This window comes from Peromyscus leucopus, chromosome 5 (genome assembly GCF_004664715.2).
Source record: "Peromyscus leucopus breed LL Stock chromosome 5, UCI_PerLeu_2.1, whole genome shotgun sequence".
Taxonomy (NCBI): Eukaryota; Metazoa; Chordata; class Mammalia; order Rodentia; family Cricetidae; genus Peromyscus; species Peromyscus leucopus.
In genome coordinates this window covers 88,334,639-88,354,788 of record NC_051067.1, presented here as the reverse complement: position 1 = coordinate 88,354,788, position 20,150 = coordinate 88,334,639, and the positions used below count along the sequence as shown (strand labels likewise).

The 20,150-nt window shown below is 38.0% G+C and overlaps 1 pseudogene; it reads left to right on the top strand.

The window, feature by feature from the left end:
* The first annotated feature begins 5,321 nt into the window (after window positions 1–5,321).
* Window positions 5,322–20,150, top strand: part of LOC114701628 — a 30,718-nt pseudogene continuing 15,889 nt past the window's right edge.

The window sequence follows — 20,150 nt, the reverse complement described above, 5'->3', positions numbered from 1 at the left end:
GCAATAATATGGCTTACTACTTTGTGAGGTATAAGAAAAGCATGTATACCTGTATGGTCCCGACAGCAGTGGCTCTGGGGCAGAGATCTACTCCTTTGCTGTCACTCAAAATCCCAGCCTCATTATGTTTTACACCCCTGCAGACCACGTATGTGAAATACAGGGGCTAAAACCTAAAACTTCATTGCTTCCACATGTTTGCTCAGGATACTATAAAAGTTCTGTGAGAAGCATCCATCTATACTCCACACAGAAGGCAGCAGGGGCAGGAGACGGCTTCTCTGCACCCGTGTGGGCACGCAGGCAAGCCTGAGTGGATTCCCTCATCTACGCTCAACTCCCCAGCTCCCCGCGTGGGGTGTCTGTGATGTCAGTGTTGGCAGAAGACACCAAACCACATCTTCCTGACTGCAAAGTAACAACGGTGGCTCCTGATAGCTCCTTAGAGTCCTTGAAGCCACAGCACTTACTTAAGATGGATGAATTCAAAGTCTGTTTTGATGATTTTATCTTATTCCCTTTATAAAATATAGCATTCGATTTTCTGCTATAAATAATAATACTCTTTAAAATCAAACTCCTATTTCATTTTTTGCTAGTTATCACATTTATCTTTTATGTTTGTAAGCTGTGTTTTGGCATTGTCTTTCAGGGTATCTGCTTTCTGTGAGTGGATGTCCCTGCTTTAGGATGTTCATAATTGCCTTGTTCTCACCCCGATTTATGCACAGCCCTCCTGTCTATTCAAGGGATCAGTGTAGTAGTCACAAAGACCTGTAAGCTTGAACTAGCCTTGACTCTTCCTTGTCTGTTGGTGTGTGTTATCTTCCTTTTGTCACTAAGGTTGTAAATGTTACCAACACAGAGCCTTGTAAGCATGCCTCCCCCTTCCATTGCCAAAGGGATTTCTTTCAAATGCATTTTCCATTACCCTTATAATTGTAGTTCCACCCCAAATAAGTGAAGTTTGTTATTTAATCATTTCTACAATTTGGCCTCACTTTCCCTTTAAGGGAAATCATTGACTTCCAAAATGGGAGTCATTGCATTAAGTGCAAATACAGACACACACATACACACACATTTCGGGTTAAACAATTACACTTTTAATTCCAGAGAAATCTTTTTTATTTTTATTTATTTTATTTTATCTTTTTATTAAGCATTTTTTTCATTCATTTTACACGCCAATCAAAGATTCCCCTCTCCCCTCCTCCCGCCCCCCTAGCCTCCCCCTCCTAACCCACACCCCACTCCCCCTCACAAGAAGGCAAGGCCTCCCATGGGGAGGCACATCCAGTAGAGGCAAATTCAAGCCCTTCCCCCTGCCTCAAGGCTTTACAAGGTGTCCCGTCATAGGTAGTAGGCTCCAAAAAGCCTGCTCATGCACCAGAGATGGATTCTGATCCTACTGCCAGGGGGCCTCCCAAGCAGATCAAGCTACACAACTGTCTTGCCATGCAGAAATGTGGTACATACACATAATGGAGTACTACTCAGCAGAAAAAAACAATGACAGCATGAAATTTGCAGGCAAATGGATGGAACTAGAAAATATCATCCTGAGTGAGGTAACCCAGACTCAGAAGGACAAATATGGTATGTACTCACTCATAAGTGGATACTAGAAGTAAAGCAAAGGATAACCAGACAACATCCCACATCTCCAGAGAAGCTAGCTAACAAGGAAGACCCAAAGAAGGACGCATGGATCGCCCTGAGAAGGAGAAATTAATGAGATCTCCAGGAGTAAACTGGGGATGAGGAGTGGGCAATGGAGGGTAGGGGATGGTGAATGAGAACATAAGGGAATGGGATGGTTGAGCTGGAACACAGAAATCTTATAATATTCCTTCAAACGGAATCAATCTCATTTTGTTTTTAATTTTTATCTGTATCATACCTCATGTCCATTCCTTTATATATTTATTTAATATAATTTTATGGCACTAGGATCAAACCCAGATCCTCAGAAATGCCAGGGGAAGGGATTTCTCTGCTCCTCAGCCACATATTAGGGGCCATTTGAAGGGACCAACAGGCAGCATTGGAACTCATGGGACATGACTGGGGGGTTGGCAAAGCCATGACTGAGTGAGCCTTGGGGAGGCAAAGCCCCAGAACTATGTATCTTGAGGCCCTCATGCTGTACTGAGCATAGCTACAGTTCTTGCCTTCATTCACCACATCTCTCATAATTTATGGGTTGTATGAAAGCTCTCGGGGGGCTTTCTAGCCCCTCACTGTATGTTACTGGTACTTAACAATAGTAGTGATTGATTTTTTCCAAGCATTGCTGCTCAAGTAGATTAATGATTCAACCACCACCCTTAGAAGGATTTTCAGGGTTAAATGAGAATTGGAGAATGCAGGCAGCTCTTAGAGAGGGGTAAGGAAGTTACAGGAGGGGGCTAAGAGGAAGTATGAGGAAGCAGAGAGGATAAGTGTTTTGGTAATAAGAGTTTCAATCAGGGACATCTCTAAGTGGACTGAATGACTTGTCAGACAGAAATGTCCCTCTCCATGTGATGGGGGCTGGTAGGGCGACATGAAGCTTCCTGGCATGCTGGCTTTCATAGTAAAAATAAACAAAGCAGGAACCTGGTAATGACACTTACCCAGTAGGAGGGGAGTGACAAGTGGTTAGAGCATGAAGAGGGGAAAACAGCTGGAGAGATGAGCAAATAGAATTATCCAGAGTGCTAGGATTAAGGTGGACATTGGGGATCACCTTTTGAAATTTTTGGTTTAGTTTCAGGGCCAGATATAGCAGGGCAGACGCTGTCAGCAAGGCTTTCTTTGTTAGTTGAAGTTGAGCAACCACTCCAACTTATTTTCCCACACCCACCAAGCATTTTGCAAGTTAACTCTTTATTTTCTTTCCCTAATGAATCGCCCTTGCTGGTGGGCCTCACTTACAGTAGTGGTGGCAGCAAGTTCCACCAGCCCCTTTTTACCTTTCTCAGGGGGTCCTGTAGAGTCATTTACAGTTAATTTAAGCCTTTCAGGGAAGTCCAACAAGGATAATGATACTTTGCTGCCTCTTTCTTAACTCTTGAATGAGATAACAAAGGTGTTCCCTCATGAGGAGGGGAGCAGAGGGCTCAGGATTTTTACAGCCAGTTCTTTGGCTGGCAGCATGTATTTTGTAGTTACAAAAAAGGGATCAATCACTTCATTATTTATCTTAAAAAGCAATCTTATACAAATTCTTAAAATAATCATAAACCTAAACTTTTACATATGAAAAACAGTCAGCTCTATGTATAAATCCTCAGGGTGCATACCCACTTATCAACAGTTTTTTATATCAGGAAGCTGAGGGCAGAAATGGGTACAAAGATTAATCATCACCCTTGATCACCAACCCATCCTATCAAGAAATATATGCCAGCCAGCAATAGCCAGGCTCTCATTTTTCTTGTTCTCTGACCTCAACAAATCCCTTGTTCAACTATCAAAAATGTGTCTTTATAAACTGTAATTTGTTCCTCAAGATTTTCTACCTCAAAGCCATAAACAAAAACATCTTAAGCTAACCTTCCTAACAATCTACATGTCTGAATTCTTTCTAAGGGTGGTGGTTCAATCATTAATCTGCTCCAGCAGCAATGTTTGGAAAAAGTCCATCACTATTATTGTAAGTACCAGTAACACTTTCCAGTGAGGGGCTAGAAACCTCCTGAGAGCTTTCACACAACCCACAGATGATGAGGAATGTGGTGACCCTGACAGCAACAATCAGAGCTATACTCAATAATGGCATGAGATCCTCAGAACACATAGTCCTTGGGGCTTTGCCTCTCCAAGGCTCACTCAGACATGGCTTTGCCAACCACCCAGCCACATTCCATGAGTTCTAATGCTACCTGCTGATGTCCTGCATGGCCTCTGACAGCCACAGCCACAGTCAGAAGGTCTCTGAGCATCATGAATCTAGCATTGCTCTAGATCTAGCATGCTTTGTGGCGTGTAAGAGTAATGACTTATCTGTTAATAGATCTTCCAGTCTGGTCTAATGTAGGCACCAACTAAAAAGAAAATTAGCTAAACTACAAGTACTAATTGCAATAAGATATGAGGAATATTATCTAAGGATTTTGATTTTGTTGATTTTAAACAGTCCCACTATGTAGCCCAGGGTCACCTCTAACTGTATTTATTCTTCTCTACCTTGAGTTGCAGGTATAACACACTACAGTTGGCTTGATAAATTTATTCTCATTTTAGTTAGGAGTTGCTTCTTTAAAGATAGTAGGTAAAGGCAGTCTTCTCAAAAAGATGTAATCTACACTGAGCTATAGAGGAGGAGAAACATTCAGTCAGAAGAAGATGGGAACACACAAAGGATGGCACGTGTAGTGACCAATGGTGAAGGATGAAATAGAGTCGAGATCAGAGTTATCAGAAGTCTGTTTACTATAGGAATGGATTCAGGCTTCATATGCAATCAGAAGTAAATGCAACATTCTGAGCGGGAACTAAAGGAATCCAGCTTATATTTTCCAAGATTCTAAATGTTGTACAGAAAATAGATTGTAGGGAATCGAACTGCAAAGTCCTGAGGCAACTGGAGAAGTGTATACTGACAGGTGGACTGGCATGGACTGGGTTTGAAAGAAGAGAAGGAGAGAGTTTGATGCAGCATTTAGAAGGCAAGAGCCAAGTCCCGTTGAAGGGTGGTGTGACCAGTGAGAGGAGACAGGTGATTCAGGAGAACTAGTCTATGAGCCGGCTGACAGGAAGGCAGTAATCACATACTGAGAGGCAGATGCACTAATCTGTATAAATTTGGGGGAGAAACTAATGTTTGGCTTTGAATATTATGAGTTCAGTTGCCTCTTAGTCATGCAGCCCAAGGAGAAAGTCAAATAAGTATAATCAAAGATGTGAATCTAAAATTTGGAGCAGAGCATAAATGAAAATATAATAAGGCAAGCTCTCAGTATATGTTAAGTACCACTTCCAATAGCAGTAAGTGTTTTGTTAAGTGTTTCTCTCTCTCCCTCTCCCTCTCCCTCCCTCTCTCTCTCTCTCTCTCTCTCTCTCTCTCTCTCTCTCTCTCTCTCTCTCTCTCTCTGTGTGTGTGTGTGTATGTGTGTGTGTACATTTCATGGACTGTAGCTTTGAATTATATTATATTTACTTAGTTTTAGAATGACTCTACCAACTCCATGCTTGCAAGTTAATTTCAGTTCATGATCAACAAAATAGAAGATCTTTGGCCTCTCAATAATCATATAACTCACCAAATGGACTCTATTCATCACTGAATCCTGTGTGGAGACTGATGGGCCAGTTTGATTTTCCTCTCTGTATCTATGGTGAATGAACAGAGTGCATTTAATGACAGCTTTGTCATGTCTTTATCACCAGAAAGTACCAATTCCCACAAGGAAATAACACAAAGGAAAGGTAAGTCCACTTACAAAGTCAAAGTAGTGAGAAAATTCCCAGATATAAATTTGTAGAAGCTCCAATATCAAGAATCCAGGCTGCAGATAAAAACCAACCTATTTTAAGGAGGATTCTTGAAGGAAAGGTGCAGATAATTCACAGCTACACTCTAGAGTCACCAATAAGATGAATGTGCAAGGTGATTCCATTGTGCGTTCCATGTCATGAGAACACAGCGGTTGGGGTGGGGGGTAGGCCATAGTGAAAGACAAATGAATTCCTGTCTGTTTTCTGTTCTTCATTCTATGTTAACTAACAATGCTGGAATTGCTTCTCTGTGGCCCGTAACGGCTGGGAACAACAAACCAACCTGACTTTGGGGGATTCTGAAACATTCCTTGTCAGTACATGTTGGATCTTAGAAGTCCTGGACTGCCTCCTGGGGGAAACGCTGTCTTGAATTTATTTTATTTGTATAGTTAAAAAAGAAAATATAATTATGAAAATTTACTTTGTGTCTCACCTTTATTAGCACTGACTTCTGACATGGAATTTATTGTCCTCCATGATGTATAGACTATTGGCACTGCCTTTGTGATTTGATTGTTCAGTGTGGGAAGATGAAGAGAACAGGTATAGTTTACCTAATACCTATTTGTTTTCTGATATTTTCCTACCTACAGAAATCATATTTTATAGAACTAAGAAAGAGGGCATATTCCCAAATCTCCCAGGAAGCCAGTGTTACTCTTCTATGAACAAATACACTACAGGGAGAGGAAAACACAACAACTAATATTACTTATAAATAAATGCAAAATTCTGAAAAATTTTGGAAATCAAATGTAATAATTGGCAATTAGTGCAAGGACTGTATGGCTTGATGTTCCACATCCAATCAGCATGATTGTTCATATGAACCAATTACAGAAGGACCAATATGTAATGTCTTCCTCAGCAGCAGCATAAAAAACAGCTGAGTCCAAGGGACTAAAAACAACAGAGCAATATCTTTGACACTGGGCATTCATTGAAAAAAATTAATGAACCTCTTAATGTGAAAACTGATTTTTTTCTCTTTGAGATCTGAATAAGATATAGACATCTATTCTCACTTCTAATGGGCATTGCATTGAAGGTTCTAGACAAATAAATCAGTGAAATAACCCAAGAGATAACACACAAATTTCTAAAGATTTCAAATTATCTCTCTCTTAAGAAAAAAGCAACTATGTAGAAAGTCTAGTGAAATTTATACAAAAGAAGTGATACATAAACTAACAAAGTTGAAGAACGTAAGATAAATGCAGACATAGATATGTAATTGCCTATACTAAATTTTCTAACTCATCAACCCACATTAAATAAAAAGAAGCATTTACAAAGATATAAAAGCAACAAAATAAAACGGAAGATAGATTTTCACATATTCATGAAGGCAAATGTTCACCAAGCTTCAAACTACATATGCTTCACTAAAAATGTAAAGACAACCCAAAGTATGATATAATTCTCTAGGAAACAAAAATGAGTTTGAACATTTAGTGAGGTAGAGAGATTTTAGATATAATATCAAAAACACAAAATATGAAAGTACAATAATTGATCAATTTAAGTTCACTGAAATTAGCAATATGTATTTTACAGTCACACTATTGACATAAGGGACAGCTGGACTATGGGAAAAAGTATGCAAGCTGTGTATGACCCATGACTTGTAATTACAAATATAAGTAAACCTCAGTATTGACAAGTCAGAAAATAAAACTATCATGAGCAAAACATTAGAAATGACACATTTTATAAATGAGATATGTAGTTCACTGGTAAAAATACGAACAGATGCCTATAATATTGATCATTGGAGGCAAATGGAAATCAAAGTAGTCCTACATGAGAGCATGGAGGAAACCACCAAATTCTGCATTTCAAATGAGTTTCATATACTGTATAAAATTATACTTCTGTGAAGCCATTTTAAATTGATAGTCAAAGTTAACCATCAAACCGATTATTATTATTTTTGCATGTTCATGGCTAAGTTGTCCAATCAGAAGACACAGACCAAATAGATCAGCTCTAAGTAATAAGATTGACTTTAGCCTAGAGGACATATTTAAGCTAAAAGGTAAGGGATGGAAGCTGATATACCATGGATATAGCAGCCAACAGACATAAAATAAGAATGTTGATAAATGGATTGCTTTAAGATAAGCACATGCCGGGTGGTGGTGGTGCATGCCTTTAATCCCAGCACTCGGGAGGCAGAGCCAGGCAGTTCTCTGTGAGTTCAAGGCCAGCCTGGTCTACAGAGCAAGATCCAGGATAGGCACCAAAACTATACAGAGAAACAATGTCTTGAAAAAAAAACCAAACAAAGCAAAAAAAGATAAGCACATAACAATTACAAATAAATACATTCATTCAATATTGGGAGTCTCTAAATCATAAACATTGTAATAAATATGAAAGAATAAACAAAAAGAAAGGAAATAATAATTCAATAGTTAAATGTTGTCCTTGAATCAATAAAATAACAATTTAATAAAGAATATATATTCATATGTATATATTTCTTCACATGCATGAATAGTAGGTAACAAAATCATTTTAGTGCACATGGAACATTCTCCAGGATAGGCCATATGCTGAGAAACAAACAACTATTAACAAATTTAAGAGCACTGAAACCATCCCAAGTACTGCTTTTGACCAAAATTTTATGAAATATGAGGAATTTTGGAAGACATACAAATATGTGAAAAATGAACAACATGCCAATTAAATAACTAAGTAAACTGAAAGAATAAATCAAGTGACCACAGGAAGAATTCAAGAGGAACATTTCAAAGTTTCTCTAGATAAACAATAATGTGAGTAAAAATTGGGAGCCGATGCCAACGGGGATGCAAGAGATACTATTTGAACAATAACAGCCTACATCAAATGACAGGAAAGTTTCCAACAAATGCCCTAACATTATACCCCAAGGAACTACAAGTAAATCAAAGACAGCAAAGTAAGGAAATAATAAAGAGCAAAGGGAAAATAAAATAAAATATACTACAGGAAAAAAATTAGAAAATAACAGTAAGTCTAAAAGTTGTTATTTAAAAATTTAAGAAAATCAACCAACAAATTCTAAGATTAAGCTAGAGAAAGAAAAAGTCTCAAGTTTATAAAATTCAAAGGGAGAATGCAAACATCATGTGCCTCAGAAATACAATGCTTCATAAAACACTATTACAAACAAGCACACACCAACAAACTCAGTAACACACGGATTACAAGCAACAGATGCATCCTAAAGATGTTGAATGCATAAGAGCAGAAACCTTGAATCCACCAGGAGGAATAGTTTGAAGTAACAATTAAAACCCAGAATCTGAAAGAAAAAATATAAAAGTAAATATATGTAGTATCATTTGCTTTGAGATTTACATAAGTCATTTTCATAGAATGAGAGTTCAGCTCCCTTCCTAAAGCTGCTCACAGCTGAGGTGTGGTTCTCCCTAAGCCTTGGCAGGCTTTCTGATGAGTGCTTATCTGAGGTCAAGTTTTCAACAGACAAGGGTAAAGGGATGATAACATGACCAGAGGGATGGAATCCATCACAATGGATCAAGATGAAACTCTGCATTTTATAAGAAGGATGGAGGCAATGACAATTTCAGTATAGGATGGTATACTAGAAAGATGTGCTCAAAAGGGCAAAGATGGGTTTGAAGAATCGACACCAAATGTATTTAAGTGGATGCACAAGAAGGGGTTGTCCCAAACCTGAATAAATGATAAGCACTAGGGCTGGGTATGGTGGCACACACCTTTAATATCAGTACTCAGGAGCAGAGGCAAGTGGATCTCTTTGAGTTCAAGACCAGCCTGTTTTACAAAGTAAGTTCCAGGACAGCCAGGGCTACACACGGAAACCTTGTCTCAAAAAACAACAACAACAAAATGATAAGCACTGAGAACACCATACTTTTTAGAATATACAGGGACATGGAGGAACCTTAATTGCATATTGTAGTTGGTTGTTTTTACACTTTTACTCTTTAGGCTCTTTGGGGGATCCACCATCCAGCCCCAAAATGATCACACATGGAGACTTAATTCTTGCTTATAAATGTCTGCTTGGCTTGTTTCTTGCCAGCTTTTCTTAAATTATCCCATCTACCTTTTGCCTCTGGGCTTTTTTTTACCTTTTCTATATCTGTATATCTTTTCTTTCCATTTTATTCCATGTCTGGCTATGTGGCTGGGTGACTGGTCCCTTCTTTTCTCTCTCCTTGATTCTCTCTTCTTCCCAACCCCCTTTTCACCTCTTATTTATTCTCTATGTCTGCCAGCTCCACCTATACTTTCTCCTGCCTTGTTATTGCCCACTCAACTTTTTATTAAACCAATCAGGTGTTATAGACAGGCAAAGTAACACAGCTTCACCAAGTTAAACAAATGTAACAAAGAAAATGCAACACATCTTTGCATCATTAGACAACTGTTCCACAGCATAAACAAAAGTAACAGACCTGAAAATAATATTCCACAACAGCGTATCTTTAGAGGGAATTAGCCACTCTAAAATACCTATATATTCCATGATTCCTATTGTATGACATGAGTTTATGACCACAGAAAAGGCAAAACTCTGAAGAAAATGAAAATGTCACTGGCATGGTCTTGAACAAAGTACAGAGGATTTGTAGGGTGGTGAAATTGTCCTGCATTATGCCATGAAAGTATTGTTAATCATTTATCAAATTCCATACAGTCACCTACAAAACAGGAGAGAACTATAGACGAATTTCTAAACAGTCTTATTAAAAAAAAAAAAAAAAAAAAAAAAAAAAAAAAAAAAAAAAAAAAAAACACGGAGACAGATATAGGGCTTAAAGCCTGAGAGAGATCAGAGGAACAGCCACCAGATAACTGCACCTCACTGATACCTCAGCTTCCAAATGCGAGCAACTTCCTGTCTACCCACACCTATATTCCTTGCTTTTCTGCCATTTGATTTGATTTTCTCTCTCTGTCACTTCCTGTCTGTCTGTACTGACCTCCAGACTCCTTGTAAAATGGTATCAATGTTTCTAGTACTGCCCACTGTGAGAATAGAGTGTTCAGTGCTGAATTTTCCCTGGGTCTCCAGATTATATCTCCAAGTGTGGTAACAATCATTTAAAAGATTTCTACTTACTGAGACTAGATTCATAAATCATGAACCCTCCAGAAAACCAACAGTAATGGGACAATAATAGGACTAAGATAAATAAAACATTTACCATTTTCTTGTTTCCCCCCCTCTTTTGGTGTCATTTGAATTTCTGGGTTGTTTTTCCCAACACCAGGTATTATAGAAACAGGCCTCAATAAGACTTTCCATGCTTCAAAAACCTGGGTCATGAGAAAGTTGTCTATAAATTACTACAACTTCTGGTACCTAAAAGAACTACACCCGTTCCCAGAAGACCCCATATGGGACCTGCTGGAAAAACCTTGCCTCTCCCCAGCCATGAAGGCCTGGCATTGAATTGAGACTAAATAGAATGAAGAAATGGTGAATACTTGAAATCCCATGGATTTGTAACTCATAAGAAAATAATCACACGATTTGCTCTTTAAAGTTATTTATTCAACGATCTTTGCATCATAATTTACAAGAAGTCTTCAGGTTTTAGATCTTCATAGGTGAGTAACTTTACAGAGTCATCTGGTCTCGTCACAGAACCACTAATGTTAAATCTATAACCATGTGGCTGCTTTTACTTGTATAGGAAACAAAATTCAGATTGAAACCCATGGCCTTGGAAATCTGCAATCTGTCCTGACTCATTCAAGGAATTTCTGGTGGCTCTCCGCCACCCTATGGGTCTTCACTTGCTCTTAGAGCAGCCTCAGGAAGGGGAGGTACTAAGTTTGCAGACTGCTGCAGCTTCGCTGTGGATTTATTAGTTACAGTGAACAGCAAAATGAGACAGGCAACAGATTCGTGAAAAGAGGAGACCATCTCTGCTCTTGTTAGACCTAGAACATCTTGTGGAAGCTCATTCAAGATGGTTCTGGGATATAATAGTTACAGTCAGTAGATTTTATATAAACTTGACATAACATAAATTTCCTCAGAAGAGGGATCCTCAGTTGAATTGCTTTGATCAGATTGACTTGTGGCCATATCTGTGAGAGCTTGTCTGAGCTGATGATTGGCAGGGGGCCCTAGCTCACTGGGGGAGGGGCCATCCATAAACATGTGGGTCTGGGATGTAGAAGAAAGCAAGCAGAGTGCAAGGCAGAGTGTGATCCAGGAAGCAGCGCCCTCCATGACTTCTGAGTTTTGGCCCTGACTTCCCTCAGTGGTGACTGTGACCCTTGAGTTGTAAGCTAAAATTAACTTTTCTTCCCGAAGGAAATTTTGGTGTTTTATCACAGCAGGAGAAACAAGACTAGAACAACAGTGAACTAAGAGCTGCCGCTGTCTGATGCAGTGAACACGGCGGGCAGAGAAAACAGTCTGTGGACTTAATCCCAAAGGTACAAATAGTTAAACCTGAAACGTCTGCTGAAAACAGAGAGTGACCGAGGAAGAGAAGTATGGATCACCTGGCTCCTACCATGTGACCCCACAGAGGACGAGGAAGCAGAAGCAATGTTAAAAGGTAACCCAGGGAGCCCTGGTCAAGAGATTAAAAGTTCTAACACAGGCTTAGATCACATTTCTTACTGTCCTCAATCAAGCTGGGCCTTTGGACAAGACAGGCACCCTGCTAGCATGGACAGTCAGTGGAGAAGACCCTCATTTTGTTATACTTGTTGCCTTAGGGTGTTATGGCTGAGAACCATGTTGAGAGGGAACATATTGTTTAAGACTGAACTGGTTAAGGGTGGGATGACAAGGGACAGTTACATGCCAGGAAACCGGAAGTCAGCATTTCCCTTCCCTATTTAGGAGAATGTTCACATGAGGCTGCTGTGGATTGGGAGAGCTACACTGGGACATTCAACAGACATGAAGCTTGAGTCATGAAGGTCTTATTTATAAGTTCATGATCTCACTTGTTTGCTTTTGAAAGGATAACTGCAGTGGAGACTGATGCCCTTCAACAAAAACAATTGGTAGCTTCAGAAAGGCATACAGTGTTCCACTCCGGGATGAAAACTCTAAAGATACGTGCAGGGGACCTGACTTCAGCTGTCTCACATGACACATTTAAAACTGTGATCAGCAAGATCAGAAAGACCAAGAAGGGTCTTCTAGTGATGGATCTCAGTGTTCTATCTGCCTATCCACACCCAAATACATCAGGGAGAGATCTCATAGCTTTGACATTAGCTGTCACAACATGTACAAACCGGGAGGCTTTTGAGTGAGTGAGAAACTAGCAGGTCCACTAGCTGCAAAGCTTATGGTTTTTGAAACCTTATCTTGGTACAGAAATGATAGAAGAAAATGGAGATAGTAGCACTGCTCAGCAGCTTTCTGAGCCACAACCAGCTCTGGGTACAGCACAGGTTGGAAGAGTCTAAAGAGAAGAGCCTCCAATGTCGGCAAACAGCCTTCCAGCTGGCAGGCTCTGGTGGTCAAGAATTCAGAAAGAAGCTATTGCATTCCCTTGTTTTTGTGTTAGAGTTTGTTGTTGTTGTTGTTGTTGTATGGTTTTGATTTTGGTTACATTTTCTTTTGCCTTGAATGTTTTTGCCTTTATTACAGTCTTTTATTATTTGTTTTATTTTAATGCAACTTATGAAGTTTTGGAATCTTCATATATCTAAGTAATTTTGCTTAAAGATTTCTTCTCTGTATAACAGTTGGTTTTTATTTGTTCCTCTTTTCTATATGTCTATGATACCATCATATTCTGCCTACATTTATCTTTCCCATTTCACTTTGCTTGCCAATTCTTTCTTTTGTGTGATTATTATTTTACTTTATCTATGTAATTTTTTAACTGCATAGTGCCCTGTACAACATATTTCATCATGGGTGGTGTAGTAGAGTGCTTGGCTTGACTCTATTTAAACTGTGTATCTAATTTGTTTTGGTTTACTGTTTTTGCTGTCACAGGGATGGACTTCTCCTCTCTAAGTTGGACCAGAAATGCACCTCATCTGGCAGGGCTACTCATCAGGACAATTAACAAATATGAACTGGGAAATGACTCAGTAGAGAAAAGCCCTTGTTGAGCAAGCCTGAGGGCCTGCGTTTGAATCCCCTTATTTTATCATACTCTTTTGTCATTTATTTTAATCCCTAGGATCCCCAGAACTCCCATGAAAAAATGAACACATTGGTGTGAGCTTCTACAATCCTGGCATTTACGTGGGAAGATGAGAATAAGACACACACATACAATATTCATGCACCCCAGATGAGATATTCATTCCAAAGACTGCACAAATCACAATACAGAAGCACATAAACATGAAAAACCAATGCAAAGATCAGAAATATGAAAAATGCTAGTTGGCTACTTTGAAAGTTTTCTTGTGAAATGATCTTTGTTTTCAAAGAGGATACAAATGAACAGATGAGTGAGGTAATACAAGATCTGGAGAAGAATCAGCCACCTGGGTGAGAAAGCTAGCCACATGGACACAAAATTAATAACGTGAATGAAAAAGTCTACAAACTGTGCAAGGAACTCAACAATGAATTGAGACTTTTGACAAAAAGGTAGAAATCAGAGAGTACATCCTAGTTTTCCTCTTTCTCATTTGTAATCTCTTGCTCTGTCTTGTTTTTACAGACAAGCATGACTACACACCCGGATCAGTTCTTTCTCCTATCGGAACCCGGAAGTGTGGCATGTCTAGAATAACCAGCACATTTGCCACCCATTAAGAGAATGGGATGAGATTGGAAACTAAGCAGTGGATCCTCTTGTGCCTTCTCTTGGACAATTTTCCTTCAGTTGCTTGACATGTTCATCTTCAAAGTGATGATTTTTGTTTTATATAATTATATTTTATTTTGCTATTTTTTTTAATAATGAATGAGTGAAGGAATAACATCTAAGCACTCTGGTAAAGGGTAATGACTGAACTGTCACTTATATCTTCTGGGAGAGGGAAAATCAATTTTCCTCAGTTGGTTGATACTGGTGATTGACTACACCAGGACACGCCTCATGTTTAGGAGTAGTTGACCAACATACAATGGACTACATAATTTTTGTGTGTGTGCTTTTATTTGGTTGTAGTTTGATGTTTTGTTTTGTTTTTTCTTTTTGGACTTGGTTTTATTCTGTTTTCTTTGTTTTGAAGTGTTTTTGTTATATTGAGTTTTTGTTTATTTTTTGAAAAAGAACTTAAAATTGGATGGGTAGGAAGGAGGCTAAGGTCTAGAAGGATTTGGGACAAGGGAAGAATGTGGTCAAGATATATTTAAATTTTAATATTGATTTAGATAACAAAAATATAATAAAAAAGAAAAATTGTAAAAAAAACTAATTAAAATATCTGCATTGGGATAAAATTCGAATTCCTTAATAAAAGACACACAAACACATGTGTTTGTTTTTCTTGCTTTCTCACGTTACTATTTCTTCTAGCATTTTCTTTCTGCACCTGTGCACATCTGTAGCACTAAGTAGACTCAGTGGTTAAATTGAGAAGGAAGTGTGGTGGAAAGGAAAAGAAGAAGAATGGGAAGGGGTGAGGGATTGGAATAGACTTGACCAAAACATATTGCATGCATGCGTAAAACTCCCAAGCAATCAAAAAACACTAAAAGGTTAATTCATTTTTATAAAGGCTATGAATAAAGACCAATTTACATTCTTTTACATGTAAATATTCAGTTTTCATAGTAAAAAACAAATGTACATTTATTCATTTCTCTCTCTCTCTCTCTCTCTCTCTCTCTCTCTCTCTCTCTCTCTCTCTCTCTCTGTGTGTGTGTGTGTGTGTGTGTGTGTGTGTACAAAAGAATAACTTTTGTGATAGTCTTTTCTACTTCCACCCTGTGGGTTACAGGGACAGAACTCCAGTCACCATGCTTGGTGACAAGCACCCTTACCTACTGAGTCTTCTAACTGGCTCCTTAATATTTATAACAAGATTTTGGTGTTGTTCTTTATTTTTAGCATATTTTTCTTTTTTTTATTTAAAACAATTTTAAAAGTTAAAAACATTTGATCATATTTTTCCCCTCCCCTCTCCCTAAGTTCTTCTGATTTTCTCACTCTCATCACTTACCCAACTTTGAGTTCCTTCTCAAAACAAACAAACAAAACCCCCACAATACAATGACAGAACATTCCAAAACAAAGAAAACAAAATAAAACCACACCCATCTTCCCCAAACCCACCAAACTGTCACACAAAAGACTGTGTAGTCCATTAAATGTTAGTCAACTGCTCCTAAACAGGAGGCCTGTCCTGGTGTGGTTGATATACCTAGTGTCATTCTATTGAAGGAAACTGATTTCCTCTCCCAGAAGGTGTAAGTGACAGTTCAGTTGTTAGCTTTTACCCTAGGGACTAGGTTCAGTCTTCATTTAAAAAAATAGCAAAATAAAACATAATAAGATTAAGCAAAAGATTGAAATTACCAAATAATGGGGAGACAGAGTCCAAATTGGCCACCTCTTGTCACCAAATAAAGCTTTCAGTACCAGGACTGGATTATATCTAATTGAGTTGTTGGCTCAAAGGGAGCCACCAAATCACCAAACAACCCAGGCTGTTGCCAGGCAATAGGTTGCTCTGCACAAACTGACAGCAAGGTCCATTGCCAAAGACAACACCTACACAACTCATTGATGATGAAGACAAAGCTAAACCAATACCTACATACATCTTTCAAATCTACCTTCCAGTGTATTTGGTACAAGAATGTACTCTGCATGCTCTCAAAAGAGAAATGTATGAGAACTCTCCAATTTATTTATGCAGGTACTTAGAGCTATGAATGTTCCTTTTAGCATCACTTTCATAGTGTCCCATAAATTTGGGTATATTGTACATTCATTTTCATTTAATGCTCTACTAGCAACTTAACAGCACACTGGAAAGCTCTAGAACAAAAGAATCAAGCTCACTCAAGAGGGTAGATGGCAGGAAATAATCAAACTCAGGACTGAAATTAATAAAATGGAAACAAAGAGAACAATATGAAAAAAATTAATGAAATAAAGAGTTGGTTCTTTGAGAAAATCAACAAGAGAGACAAAATCTTAATCAACCTAACTTAAAAGACACAGAGGGACTATCCAAATTAATAAAATCAGAAACAAAAGGAAAGGGACATTACAACAAACACCAAAGAAATCTAAAGAAACATTAGGTCATACTTCAAAAATCTGTATACCAACAAATTGGAAAATCTAAAAGAAATTTTTTCCATACATACCACTTACCAAAGTAAAACCAAGATAAGATAAACAGTTTAAACAACTTATAACTCTGAAGAAAAAATAAGCAGTCATTAAAAGTCTCCCAACCAAAAAAAAAAAAAAAAGCCCAGGCCTAATAGTTTCAGCACAAAATTCTACAAGACTTTCAAAGAAAAGCTAAAACTGTTATTCCTCAAATTATTCCACAAAACAGAAACAGACGGAACACTGCCAAATACATTTTCAGGGGCCGTAGTCACCCTGATATCCAAACCACACAAAGATTCAACAACAAAAGAGAATTGCAGACCCAATTTCTCTCATGAACATTAATGCCAAAATACTCAATAAAGTACTTGCAAACCAAATCCAAGAACACATCAAAAAGATCATCCACCATGATCAAGTAGGCTTCATTCCAGGGATGATTCAACGTATGAAAATCTGTCAATGTAATCCACCACATAAACAAACTGAAAGAGAAAAACAACATGATCATCTCATAAGATGCTGAAAAAAAACTTTGACAAAATCTAACTCCCACATTATAAAGGTCTTGGAGCAATTAGGAATGCAAGGGACATACCTAAACATAATAAAAGAAATATACAGCAAACCTGTAAACAACAGCAAATTAAATTGACAGGAAATTAAAGCATTTCCACTAAAATAAGGAACAAGACTAAGCTACGCATTCTCTCCATATCGATTTAATATGGTAATTGAAGCTCTAGCTGGAGCAATAAGGTAACTTAAGGAGATCAAGAGGATACAAATTGGAAAGGAAGAAGTCCAAGTATCACTATTTGCAGTTAATATCATGATAGTATAATTTAGCAATCCAAAAAAGAAATTACCAGGAAATTCCTACAGCTGATAAACATCTTTAGCAAAGTGACTGGATATAAGATTGACTCAAAAGTACCAGTAACCCTCCTATACACAAATGACAAATAAACTGGGTAGAAATCAGGGAAACAACACCCTTCACAATAGCCACAAATAACATAAAATATCTTGGAATAACTCTAACCTTGGAAGTGAAAGAATGTATAACAAAAACTTCAAGTCTTTTAAGAAAGAAATTGAAGAAGATATCAGAAGATGAAAAGATCTTCCATTTGCTTATGGGTTGGTAGAATTAAAATAGTAAAAATAGCCATCCTACCAAAAGCAATCTACAGATCTGACACATTGCCATAAAAATCCCAACATAGTTTACACAACTTGAAAGGACAAAACTCAAATTTGTATGGAAAAACAAACAAACAAATAAAAAACAGAATGTCTAAAACAATCCTCTACAATAGAAGAACATCCATAGATATCACTATCCCTAATTTCAAGCTATACTATGGCACTATAGTGGTGGCACACAACTTTAATCCCAGAACTCTAATGTCAGAGGCAGGTGGGTCTCTGTGAGTTCTAGGCCAGTCTGGTCTACAAAGTGAGTTCCAGGATAGCCAGGGCTACACAGAGAAACTGTATTTAAAAAAAAAAAAAACAGACAGACAGACAGACAGACAGACAAACAAACAAAAAGTCCACATGGTATTGGCATAAAAACTGACAGGTTGATCAATGCAATCAAATTAAAGACTGAGACATAAATCCACATACTGATTTTTTTTATAAGAAGCCAGAAATAGACAATGGAAAAAAGAAAGCATCTTCAACAAATGGTACTGGTGTACCTGAATGTCTTCATGTCAAAGAATGCAAATATTTCAGTATCTATTACCCTGTACAAAACTCAAGTCTAAGTGTATCAAAGACCTCAACATAAACCCAGCTACACTGAACCTAGTAGAAGAGAAAGTGGGGAACAGCCTTGAATGCATTGGCACAGGAGATGACTTTATGAACAGAACAACATTAGTGCAGACACTAAAACCAACAATCAATAATGGGACCTCATATGAAATTTAGAAGCTTCTGTAAGGCAAAGGACACCATCAATAGGGCAAAACAGCAACCTAAAGAATGGGGAAAGATTTTTACTAACTCTTCATCCCACAGAGGGCTAATTTCCAATATATATACATACTCAAGAAACTAGACATCAAAAACAAATAATCCAATTTTAAAAAATGGATTACATATTTAAACAGAGAGCTCCCCATAGAGAAATCTCAGATAGCTGAGAAACACTCATAGAGATATTCAATACCATTAGCCATTAGGGAAATGCAAATCAAACCAACTGAGATTCCATCTTACACCTGTCAAAATGGCCAAGAACAGAAACACAAGTGACAGCTCATGATGGTGGTATAGCAAGGGGAACACTCCTCCATTGCTGGTGGAAGTGCAAATTTGTAAGCCACTATGGAAGTCAATATGGAGGTTCCTCAGAAAATTGGGAATTCATCTACCTCAGGACCCAGCTATACCACTCTGAGGCATTGGGGTGCTCTCTATCCTTTCACAGGACACTTGCTCAATGATGTTCATAGCTTCTTTATTTATAATAGCCAAAAATTGGAAACAACCTAGATGTCCTTCAACAGTGAATGGATAAAGAAATCGTAGTAATGTACACAATGGAGTATTACAAAATTAGATTCATGCTTCAGGGTAGTGATAAGATGACTTCTAATGATATTCTGTTTAGCCATCATCAGAGAAGGTTCCTCCTGCAGCAGATGGAAACAAATACAGAGCCCCACAGCCAGATGTTACACAGAGAGTGAGAGACCTTGGAACACTCAGCCCCAGGAAACCCCTTGGAAGAGGAGGTAGAAAACTGTAAGAGCCAGAGAAGGTGAAAGACATTAAGAAAGCAAGGTCCTCTAAATCAACTTGAGCGAAGCTCATATGAACTCAGAGACTGAAGCAGCCTGTACAGGTCTACACCAATGTCTTCTGCACATATATTGTGGCTTCCAGTTTAGTGATTTTATGGGATTCCTTAGTGTTCTAGCTAGTGGGTATCTGATTCTTGTGCCTTCTCTCTGCCTCTTTTCCTTCTGTTTATTTGTCTTGTCCAAGATTGTATTTTAATTACATTTCATCTTTCCTGTTCCTCTCTCCAAGCCTTCCATATACCCCTTTCCACTCTCCTTTAAATTCATGGCCTCTTTTTTCAAAGTTATCATTACATGCATATATGTATTTGCATAAGCATATATTCCCAAATATAACCTGTGAGTCCCTATAACAGAATAATTTTAAGTTTTTAATCTGCCATTTAACCCAAATGTCATAGATACTGCATATATTATAGTTCAAACTGCTTAGATCAAATTGGAACCAATGCTTAGTACTGTTCCCCAGAGGGGATGAAAAGCACTTAAACAAATGTAAGCAAGAGAATGCATTATATGGCTTAATTCCTTGGAGCCAGAAACTAATACGAGACTACTGGGGGTGGGGAGCCTTTAAAACATATTAAGATGCATAATGAGTTTTCAGAAAGAA